This window comes from Rousettus aegyptiacus, unplaced genomic scaffold, assembly GCF_014176215.1.
Source record: "Rousettus aegyptiacus isolate mRouAeg1 unplaced genomic scaffold, mRouAeg1.p scaffold_m13_p_3, whole genome shotgun sequence".
In the NCBI taxonomy this organism is placed as follows: domain Eukaryota; kingdom Metazoa; phylum Chordata; class Mammalia; order Chiroptera; family Pteropodidae; genus Rousettus; species Rousettus aegyptiacus.
Window position 1 is genome coordinate 141,772,057 of NW_023416306.1, and position 12,250 is coordinate 141,784,306.

Sequence of the window (12,250 nt, forward strand, 5' to 3'; positions counted from 1 at the left end):
TATATCAAAGCCATTGTGTTGCAAGTGGCAAGGACAGAGCCAGATCTGCCTACTTTGTTAAAAAGGGTTTATAAGGATTCAAGAGAGAATCAAGAAAGACAGGAAGTGACCTTGGTATTGTTAGTCCTTGACTGGTTACTTGTTCGTTTATTCAATAAAAGTTAATAAGCTCCTACTCCAAGAAAACTAAGCAGCTGGGATGCTTGGATTGAGGGAACAGCATTTTAAAGACATGAAAAAGAATGATTTTAGTAGATACTCCAGGTGTTTTGGAATTGCTAGAGCAAACAAAATTTACAAACTACCAGCCAATGGAAGTGTAATATTTGGTTAGAACCGTGTTTTGTTTTGTATTTTAAATTTGTATTAATTGTCAGTGTTATAATTGAAGGATTTAACACAAAATACCTGTCTCATTTATTCATTACTATGTAAGGAATTATCCCAAAACATAGTGGTTTAAAATTTAACACTTATTTTAGTTGCTCTCATCATTCTAGGAATTGACGGAGATCAACTAGGAGATTCTCATCTGGGTTTTTCATGAGGTTGCAGTCAGAGGGTGGCTGAGATTGGAGTCACTTGGAAAACATCTCACCCACATATCAGTGGTTGATAGGATTTTAGCAAGGGCTTTCAGCCAGAACACCTACACGTGTGCTCCCCATGTGGCTGAGGCTTCTTTATAGCATGACTGTTGGGTTCCAAGACCAAGCATCGCAGAGACAGGAAGTGGAAGCTCCCAGTTTCTTAAAGCCTGGGCCTGGAATGGACACAGCATCACTTCCAACACATTCCATTGGTCGAGCAGTGTTATAGGCTGAATTGTCCCCCGGCCCCCGCCAAATATGTTGAAGTTCTAATCCCCAGTACTTCAGAATGTAAGTGTATTTGGAATAAAGACCTTAAAGAGGTAATTAGGTTAAAATAGGGTCATTTGGGTCAGCCTTAATCCTGGTATCCTTATAAGAAGAGGAGATTAGGAAACAGAGAGATACCAGATGCAAACGTACATAGACCGAAGGGCAACCAAGTGAGGACAGAGCAGGAAGGCAAACATCTGAAGGCCAAGGATAAAGGCTTCAGAAGAAACCAAACCTGCCTACACCTTGATCTTAGATTTCCAGCCTCCAGAACTGAGAAAATTAATTTCTGTTGTTTGAGCCATCCTGTCAGTGGTATTTTGTTGTAACAGCTTGGAGAGATTAATATACCACTGAAGGGTTTTGGATCATAGGGTAACATGACTCTCTCCATTTGTCCACTCACCCATCGATCTCTCTTTCTGGTGTCAGGGTACCGGTTTGCTGAAGGCTAGTGGTCGGAGGCAAGGAGTTTAGCTAAGCAGCAAGATGGGCTGGGCTCTGGCCCCATTGACATGTCTAGAACCAGGGATGGAGATGGAACCTCCTCTGCCTCATCGCAGCTGCCACCAAGACAGTCCCAGGGATCCCAACATTCTCATTCTCTCCTTGCTCTGGCTGACTTTGTTCCCTGGGGAGCCTGTGGGGCAACATTTAACCAACAAAAATGATTAATTTGGAATTTGTGACCATTTCTAGTAGGTGCTAATGTTGACATTTGCTTTAGATGTATTGGGGAGAAAAAAGAACTAAACGAGTAGAATAGGCAAGATATCAAGAGAGTGTTTACCTCCTTGAAGAAACAAAGTGTTTTCTAGTGCTTTAGAAAAAGTTATTTGCATATAAACAGAGCCTTTTGGGTTGAGGCCAGTATGGCTCAAGCTACTGGCTCAGTTAACTATGTCATTTTTCTTTTTTAAACTAAAGCCATGTCCCCTGCTTTAATGCCTCCTGCACTTGAAAATCACATTTCCTTATTCACAGACACCATTTCGGACTTTCTAATTTAAGCAGGTTTTCTTTCTCAAATGTGAGAATACAAATCAGGGTGGAGAAAAAATGGATGAAAAATTTTACAAACCTTTAAGTACAAATGAATGTTGTTTGATTTCGTTCTCTCACCATTCCCACCTCCCTTAATTTCTATTCACTGCAGGAAGGTCCGCACAGGGCACAGTGCCCTGGGCTTCCACAAACATGTTCACAGCCAGCCAGAGTGGTCCTCTTCCCAGATTGTATCTCTGGCAAGCTGCAAATCCTCCATGTCTTATATGACAACTGTGCTGGGAATTTTCCCCCTACGAGATGCACAGAGATAATTTATTTTGATTAAAAGAAAAAATAGTCTAGATAGTTTCACTTAGGATTGCAATACCCTCCACACATGTCGTGCACATCCACAATGCTGCCGCTGTTTTGGTTCCCTGACCTTTAGATTTGGGTCTGGCACTTCCATTTTAAGGTTTGAACGTGGGCACAACGACTTCTTGAATTGCTACTCTGGGCACAAACAGCCCCCAAGCTCTCTCTATGGTTTAAATGTTTCAGCTCAGCATGCAGTGTGTCTGAAAATGGCTCGGATGTAATTACTAACAGTGTCACCTCTCTGCTGAAGCCTGTAATTCCCTCTTGATTAAGATGGTGATGTTGATTTGGCTGAGATTGCATGCAAATACACAGTGACATCGGGAGAGGTGTGGTTTTTCAGCGTGCAGTGTCTGTGATTTCAGTCTAGTAGTCACGTTTCCCCCACCCATACGGTTCGACTACAACATTTATGTGGATTAATACCTGTCTCCTAGGCTCAGATGGAAACTATAGCCATCAAACGTCTCATCTGGAGCTTTTGTTTAGTTGTGCCTATCAACCACAGCCATCTCTGCTCCTACATTTATCAGAGTAATTGAAGAGGAATGGACTCTCTGTCAGGCTGGCTGTCAAAAGGTCATGGTACTTCAGAAGGAGACAAGTAGAGGAGGGGATCTGAGAAATGGTCTAAGGCAATGAAGTGATTTAGTAACTGACCACCACAAAAGAGTCTGTGCTACATTCTCCAGTCAGGCATTGAAGAATATGACCTCTTAAAGTAAATGATCATCAGCTCATATTTATTTGAAACACATTGTACAGTCACGAGTCCTTTTAAGGCTAAGGAAAAAAAATGCTTTGGGAGGACATAACTATACCCACCGCCCCAACAGAATCTGCATTACCTGGAGTTCCAGTGTAAGAGGATCAGACAAGATGAGGAACATTGAGGGCAAATCTGGGGCAATAGGTTGGAAGGGATTTCTTGGCAAAATTAATTTGGAAAGTGTGTCATTCAAGTGAAACTGATGTTTGAATCAAAAGGAATGCTTTTGTGTGTGTGTGTGTGTGCGTGTGTGTGTGTATGGTGTGTAATTTTTTGTGGAATTAATTTGTTTCAAATTAAAGAAAACTAAAGAGATGTGACAACTGAATGCAATACCTGATTCTAGACTAAATCTTGTATTAGAGGAGAAACACGCTAACGAAGGATAATATTAGGTCAACTGACAGAATTGGAATATGGACAATAGATTAGATAAGATTATTTCATCAATGGAGTTAGGACTGTGGTATGGTTATATAAGAGAATATCCTATTTTAGGAAATACATGTGATGTTCACAACTTACTCTTAAGTGATTAAAAATATATGTATATTTTGTATATGAGATAAAGGGAAAGACAGAACAAACAATAAAATAAACAGTTGAAACCGTAGGTGAATCTGGGTAAAGGGTTTATGGGCATTCTTTTTGTTTCTATTCTTATTTTTGTAATTTTTCTGTAAGTTTGAATTATTTCCAAATAAAAAGTAAAAAAAGGGAGAGGCTTACCTTTAGATTTCTGACCCAAAGCTTGTCTAATCCAAAGCTCTCTTGCCACTGAGTAAGTAAAAATTCTGACCTTGAACACAGACCCTTAACTGAGAGAAGATACCAAAGCCTCATTTATTAATGAGATACATGTTGAAGGATGCATGGCAAGAGCAGATGTATTTTGCTAAAGTCAAAATTGTGGATATGAATGTGCCTGCTGATTTAGCTGTCAGGAATATTGTCTTAGAATAGAAGTTCTCTGGCTATTCTTCCTTTCTCCACCAGACTTCCTCCTAGCAGTTAGAAGTCTGCATCCAACATTGATTTCCTCTTGTGATTTCCTTGTTTAAGCACTTAGAATTCATTCTCTTGGTGCTCGATCTAATTTCATTCTCAAGTTTCCCACACTCCATCCCAAACTAGAACTTCCTTTCATTTTCACTGATCACTCCAACTTCATACACTTCAACCATCCACAGCCCACTGATTACTTATATTTTCTTCTTTTTATATAACGTGACTTTATCTGATAACTTACGAATATAATCCATATTTGTTATAGATGATTTGGAAAACATAGAAAAGCACATAAAGAAAATGAATAAGTGACTGATAGTCCTACCAGTTAAGACCGATAATTCCATCATTCAAGACAACTATATTTTGATATATTTGCTTCTTTTTTTGGGGGGTCTGGTTACATTTGTATATGTGTATAGATTATATATTATATAAGGTCTTTTCTGTTTTTTTCCCCACTTAACTTTCCACTGTAGTGTTATTAAAAATTATTTAAAAACATGATTTTTAACAATTGTATGATTTTCAGTTACATGGAGGAAAATTTAGGCTGACATCCAGCTGTTATGCAACATAGTGGCTATAGATAGGGTTATTTGTGCTTTCAGTTTAATTGGTTGGTGTGTTGGTTATAATTATAATCGGTTAGTACCTGTGCCATACCAGTTTTTAAATATTTGAATATCACCTGTAGTTACACCTTCAGAGTTAACCTTTTCCTTGTCATTGGACATTTAGATTGTGTTTAGTTCATGCTAAGTAAATCTATTAAAAAAACCTTACATGATAATTTTTTTGTTTTTTGGTAAATGGCTTATAATTTCCTCAGGTTAAATGCCTAGAACTTCAATAACAGGCTAAAGGTATGATTGTTAAAGGCTTTGATACATGTGGCCCTGCAGAAAGAATAGATTTATTTACAGTGTACTTCTGGGAGGACACATGGATTTTACTGAACCCTGAAAGCCTGAATATTATCATTTTCCAAAGATCTTTGCCAATCTAATAGTTGAAAAAAGTGTTGCTTTAATTTGTGTTTCTTCGGTTATATGTTTAATACGAACATTTGAATATTTTTATGTGAATTTGCCATTTTTCCCTTCTCACTTTTCTGCTTTATGTTTCATCAGTGTTTCTCAGCTCTGCCTTTAGTCTCTCTATAGTTGTGACAGCTGTCCCCTCGCTGATTGCCAGAATTCATCTGGCTACTCTTCTTGGCAAGGCTGGTGCCACTTTCTTCCTTTAAAACTCAGTTGTAGGCCTCCTAAAGCAGTTCCTTAGTTGGAAAAGATTGTTTTTATATTTGCAGATGAGTTATGTTGTAGGGTAATTATGTTGTTTCTGTGGACATGTTGTAATCTAAATTCTCCAAGGGTAAGGCTTTGCCTTTTAATAAAAATAAAATGTTACTTCAGAACTGGTTTGATTATCTATGGCTGTATAACAAATCACCCCACAGCGTAGAGGTTTAGAACAATAGTTTTTCATTTCTCGTGTGTGTGTGTGTATGTGTGTGTGTGTGTGTGTGTGTGTGTGTGTGTGTGTGTTAGCTGGGTTATTTTTGTTTGAGGTTCATCTTGCTGTTTGTAGTTAGATGGTAGAAGAGACTAGAGTCATCTGAAGGCTTGACTGGGCTGGACATCCAAGATGCCTTCTTGTCTCAGAAATTTGACTCTTATTAGACAGCTGGAGCAGCTAAAGGGCTGTCTGGGCCTCCCTCTCGCCCTCCCTCCCTCCATTTTTCTCCTGTAGCCTTCACATGTCTAGCTTGGCCTTCCTCAAAGCATAAAAGTCTCAGGGTATTTGTCCTTTTTACCTGGTGGCTGGTTTCTCCCAGAGCGAGCACTCCAAGAAGATCAAAGAGCGGAAGCTGTAAAGTGTCTTATGATGTAGTCTTAGAAATCATACAGCTTCACTTCAGCCACATTCTATTGTTCAAAAGAAGTCACAGGGTCTCCAAAGCGAGAGCCCTGATGAAAGAGGAAACCACATAGGGGAATGAACGCCAGGAGGCATGGCTGGAGGGGTATCTTTGGAGACCAGCTACCACAGGTGCCCAGTGTTGATTGTGTTAGGTCCGTATTTAGCATTTAATAAATTCTTATTAAAATAAAATCTAGAAACTGGTGATAAATTGTCTTCTGAAAAAGCCATTTGACCTTTAATTTCCTTTGCTGGTGGGGAGGGCCCAGGATGGGAGCCATGAAAAATGAGACTTTGGCATAGCTGAAATCTAATCTCTGAAGAGCAAGTAACCTCGAAGAAATTCAATTATAGGTGTAATTATAACCTACTGACAACTGGATATTTTATTCCAAGATTCTATTATCCTTAGGTATCTAACCAATATTTTCCTATTTATCCTTATTTTCTGCCTCTGAATAGGGAGGCAGCTGCACTGATGTCAAATCTGCCATCACACATGCTGTTGTTAAACATTATAAAGTTACTTCAATGCCATTGCATATTGTCTCTAATTCATAACATTAGAAGTTTGGCGTTGGTTGCAGTGACAGCCCGTCTACTCACAAGAGATCTAGGACTCAAGGTTTGTTTCTGAATATGGGCAGGAGGCAGGGGATAATCATTGTGTCTCTGCCTGACTCAGCCAGGGATGTTTTTGTTCAAGTCTGCTTTGGCTTAAAGTGTAAAACTGATCCATTCATTTCCCACACAACAACTTCGTATGATAGCCTCCAAATAGAAAACAGATGTTGCTCTAAGATTTTATTAATTCACTTAAAGATGATTGCTCATTAACTCTACATGCCTTCTAGGGACATAGAGCAGAGTTGGAGATAAGACATATACCTAGCTACAAAACCAGGCAGGCCACACTAAAGGCCATGTAGATGAAATAGGTGTGAAATGCTACAGGGATTCAGAGTTGGAGGAAATTAATCAGACGAGGTGGCATTTGTTGACTTCTGAAAAGGATTTTGATAGATAAATTTGTCCACTTGCAGAGGTAAAAACATTCTCAACAGCAGTCTCAACACAATTAGGAAAGGAATGGAATTCTGTTTCTTTGGCAGCATTTTCTAAGCATGCTTAGTGGCATGTGGAGACCAAGCAGGTTAACCCCCTCCATGCCCTCTAAACAGAAACCAGACGACCAGAGGCGGAGCCTCCGTTGTAGCCCCATGGAAGAGAGCCTCGTGTCCTCTCAACTTGTGCCAATATTTGAAACATCAGTAGGTGTGGCGGTTTCTCTGCTGTAGGTTTGCAGGTCCCCTGACGGGTGAGGAGGCCTGGCAGAGGAACAATCCCAGCACACATTGAGAAATAAATGTTCAAATGTTCATTTGGGGGCCTTGAACAACACACATTGGTTTCAGCTCTGGAGACTGCAAAGGTTCTTAGCAGGGAAGCGGTTAATGTGTCACAGCGCTTTTTAAAGCCCTTTTTAAAGCCGGAGGAATCTGCCACCCCTTCCCCCATCTGGGGCTGGCTTCTAGTTGAGTTTAGGGGATTTGGAAGGGATTTGAGGTGGGTGTGGTTCTGGTGGTTCAGTTTCTAGGAAATAAAACAATCCTTTTCTTTGACCTTTAATGTGATTCAGATCAGCGTCTCCTTGGCATGAAGCCTTTTCTGTGCAGTCAGTTTGCTGTGAGTGCAGCCACTTGACTATAGTTTTATGCTTCTTCTGTTATCAGCAGCCTGAATTTTGAGTGAAATTCAGAGCCCTGGGATTCAGAGCTCAACCTCTGACTCTTGTATTGGCTGATGTCGGAGAAGTTCAAAGCCTGGCTCCTCATGTAATTGCTTCACCTCCCTTATCTGTAAATGAGGGAAGGGAATTGGCTTTTTTTTTTTTTTTTTTTTTTTTTTTAACACTTAGTGGATGGCGAAATTGCAGGGGTTTAAGGAAGGACTTATAACTAGTGATTGGATGATCTGAAGCCACACTTTGGAATTATCACCTGATCCTAAATGACTAATACTCACACTAATACATCACACTAATACATCACACTCTCCAGAGGAAGTTGAAAAGCAAGAATCAAAGAAATTAAGGACAAAGGGATGTATAATAAACTCCCTCACAAACCAGGGATTTGATTAATCCCAATGGAGTCATGAATCTAAGAGGAATCCTCTTTTCATGTACTCCAGGATGCATAGCGGCCCTCCACAGAACCAGAAATCCTATCGTATATTAGGCGCTGCCTTTTTCTCTCTGATCTGATGTTATAATATGTTTTGGCTGTGCAATTTGTAACTAAGAAAGAACCCGTTTTTACATAGCATCCACGATAAAAGTCTAGGCGAGGCTATCAGGTAGCTTTTGAAGTTCGTGAAGACTCAGGATAAGAAAGATAATTTTTTTTTTGTTAAGAAAACATAGATTTTGTGTAATCAGTGGAGATAAATAGTTTTAACTACAAAATCAACAGAATTTCAGGCACACAATCTGCACTAAGTGATAAAGATGACTCATCAAACTGAAGTCAATATGCAGAGAAGCATTATAAAAAGCAGGAAGAACTGCAGTGGTTCTCAGGCATCAGTGGACATAACAGCCTTCATGGGGACTTGTTAGAGGTATAAGTTCCCAGAGATTCTAATTCAGCAAATCCATCTTGAGGGCAAAGAATCAGAGTTTTAAATAAGCACCCCAGGTAATTCTAATACTCTGGGGTCCACACTGAGAAATGGACTAAGATTCTAAAGCAGAACTTGATCTTCTACGCAAAAAAGCCAAAAATAGAAATTTAGAGCCCAGGTAGTTTAAAGCAGACTCAGGATCCATTCTTGAAATCCTCCTATTGTCCTCACTGAGTTAAGCAATCTGTTAGGGAATGTATTTGGCTGTGAGTTACAGAAATTTGGATAATGATGGCTTAAATTGATAAAGATTTTTATTTTTTTGAGGGGAAGAGGATAAATAAGAAATCTCAAGGTAGCCAATCAGGTGTAGTGGGTTGAATGGTGGCCTCCCAGAGGATATGTGTACATTCAAATCCCGGGAAACTGAATATTACCTTATTTGGAAAAAGGTCTTTGTGTGTGTAATTAAGTTAAATATCTTGAGATCATCCTGGAGTACTTGGATGGGCCCTAAATCAAATGACCAGTGTCCTTATAAGAGTGAAGCAGAGGCAGATTAGACGGACAGAAGAGGAGACATCAGCGTGACTACGGGGGCAAAGATTGCAGTGATGTGGCCACCGGAAACTTGAAGAGGCAGAGAATAGATTCTCCCTTAGGGCCCCCAGAGGAAGTATGGCCCTATCTGATTTCTGACTTCTAGCCTCCAGGACTCTGGAAGACTAAATCTCTGCTGTTTTAGGACAGGGTTTTATAATTTGTTGCAGCAGCCTCAGGAAACTAATATACCAGCGTTGGTACAGAGATTCTACCAGGTACCACGTTTCCTTCTGTCCATCTGCTAAGCCATCCTTAGCCTGGGCTTGTTGCCTCGTGGTCCTGAGACAGCTGTTCCACCTCCTGTATGGTGACTGTGTTCCAGGCAAGAAGAAGAAGAAAGAGCAGAGGGAAAGGCATAGGCAATTAATTTGCCTCCATTTTAAGGTGCTTTCCTGGAAGCCTCACCTAATAATTTTCTAATTTCTCTTGTTGGCTAGAATTGGGTCTAATAACCACTCCACCTGCCAGGGAAGCTTGGGAAAGTACCCTCTACCCTTTTAATGTTAGATAAATTGTCACATCCAAAAAAATTGGAGTTTTATAGGAAAGGTGAGGATGGATGGGTAGATATCAGGTAAACAACCAAAAAACTCTCCAAGGCAAGTGTGCCCAACAAACCCCAGTGTTCTGTGAGGTAACTCTTATTTGGAACCTGGGCAGTGAGAGGTTAAGACTGTCTGGTCTGAGTTGCATGAAAACACTAAATGAGGAGTAGTGATTCATTCTTGACCAATCCTTAGTGATTAATACCATCATATCTTAGAGGGATCAAACTAAGATAAAGGAGCTTCTGTGACCTGTTGACCTTATTTTGTTTTTCAAGAGAATTTGCTTTTGACCAAAAAAATGGCAAGTTTTTTGCCTATGACTCACACGGTTTACAAACTTGGATCCCTAGCATTATTAATGAAAACATCTTTTTAAAAACAGTTTCTTTTAGAACACCATTATTTTTCTAATTTGTTTTCTTTAAGTTAGAAGACATGCAGTTGGTACTGTGGTGGCCCAGTGAGACTGGTGTGGTTGAAAGCATCAAGGTGGTCAGTGTTTTTTCCTTAGCTGTGGGGTTTATAAAGGACTGAATGTATCTAAGGAGCTTGTGCTATTTGGAATTAAAGTTCAACTACTCTTGGCCAGCCTTTGAATACTAAACACTCAGATCCCCAAAGGGGCCATCGCAGTGGTAGTATAAGTTCTGGTCCCATATTCACTGGACTGTAAGCAAAACTGCCCAAATCAGTGCCCTGCTATGGGCAATGACTGATGATGACCCCTCCCTGCCTCCATCTCCTGGTTCAACAGCCATGCTACTTTCTTGCAGAACATATTTAGGTAAGACAGGATTTCTGTAGCCAAGTGTTTTACATTTTGTGGTTATCAGTGGGGAGACATTTGACAATGTCTGATGACAGTTTTGGTTGTCACAACTCTGTTGGGAAGCTAGTGGGAGGCGGTGCTACTTGTATCTAGAAGGTAGAGTCCAGGGATGCTGCCTATAATGTATAGAACAGGCCCCACAACAAAGATTTAACCCACCCTAGATGTCAATAGGGCTGAGGTTGAGAAACCCTGGCATAAATAAACAATAACTTTCAAGGGTAAAAATAAAAAAGTTAAAAAAAAATCGTTTAATGTCTTTCTAATTCTTATATAAATGATGATTAGGCAAATGAGACCCAAGCTGGCTGCTAGCTATGGATGGAATTATTATCTGAATGAGAAAGATTCTATTTTTAAGTAAGATAACAGCAGGTAAAGTTTTTCAAAAATAAACAGTTAATATTTTCACGGTGTTATCTTGCTTGACTTCTGAACAAGTATTAAATGGAGAGCATTTGATGTTGCCACGACTTTCTGCATTAGCCATCCTGACAACACTTCCTGGGAGGGAAATGGCTGAGACCAGCCTGTCGGGATCTTCTGACAAGTCCCAGACCATCTCCTGGCCATCAAAAGAGGGTGATTTACTTTCTATTTGGTACAAATGGAACAAAGGGTTTTAAGGTAGGCAGTTACTAATTATTATGAATGCATCAGCACATATTGGTCAAAGGGGTGAAGGCTGTTGCACAATATAACCAGACATTTTTGAGAAAACTTGTGTAATGCTGTGGACTAATGGTGTTGTTCTATATTGTGTGATTTTTCCTTTCCATTTGTTGGCCTCTTTAGTATACATCCAAGTGAGGATCTGTTAAGTAGATTAACTTAAACCCAAGAGAGAGAACATTGCTGTTTGAAGCGTTACAACAAGCGTGGGATGGCTGCATCTTTTAAGCTTCAGCTAATTTACAATAAAAGTTGTATTCCAATGAGTTGATTGCCTATAAATCAAGTGCATTAAATAATGTTCCTTGACAGTTTTCAAGTTGCTTCATCATCTTTCCACTGTCCTCCAGGGTTAGTAGACAGACAACTCAATCAGATGCTAAATAATAGTTACGCCTACTTGAATGCTCCAAGAGAAAAAATTGGTAAAAACATCTGTGGAGAATCTAGTCCTTCACTGACTGGAAGAATTAACCACATGAGACAACAGTTATGAATCATGTTTATTCCTCTTTCGGGCACTATTTATATCCAAGCTTTGCACAAGTCCCAATTCAAAAGATAAGTTTCCTTCCTGAGTATTGTTATTTATATAACTCTCTGGACCTTGGAGTTTAAGCTCATAAAAACCAAAATGTAGATGTCCTTCTGAAGTGTTTTAAAATTATAGATTATCTTTGGCTATATTAGAGCATTTGCATTTTGGAAAGAGAAGTCTTTTAAATATTTGCTTTTGCCTGTAAAATATAACTGAGATTGGCTAACAGCTTTATGATTAAGACTGAATCTCTCTGGGTAGACCTAAGTCTGTTCATGTCTTTTACCCAAGGTCAAGATATGAAAATATAAGTGAGCTTGTATGCAAAATCATTCCTATACCAATGGAAACATATGTGGAATTGATGTTGTTTCCTAGTTTCTAAGTGGATGCATCTTTTCTATTTCTCCTCCCCCTTTTTCCTTTCCTATCTTGTTTCCCATCATTTCTGCAAACCTGATGACCCAATGTTAATTTCGAGCTTTGAAAAAACACAGACTACTT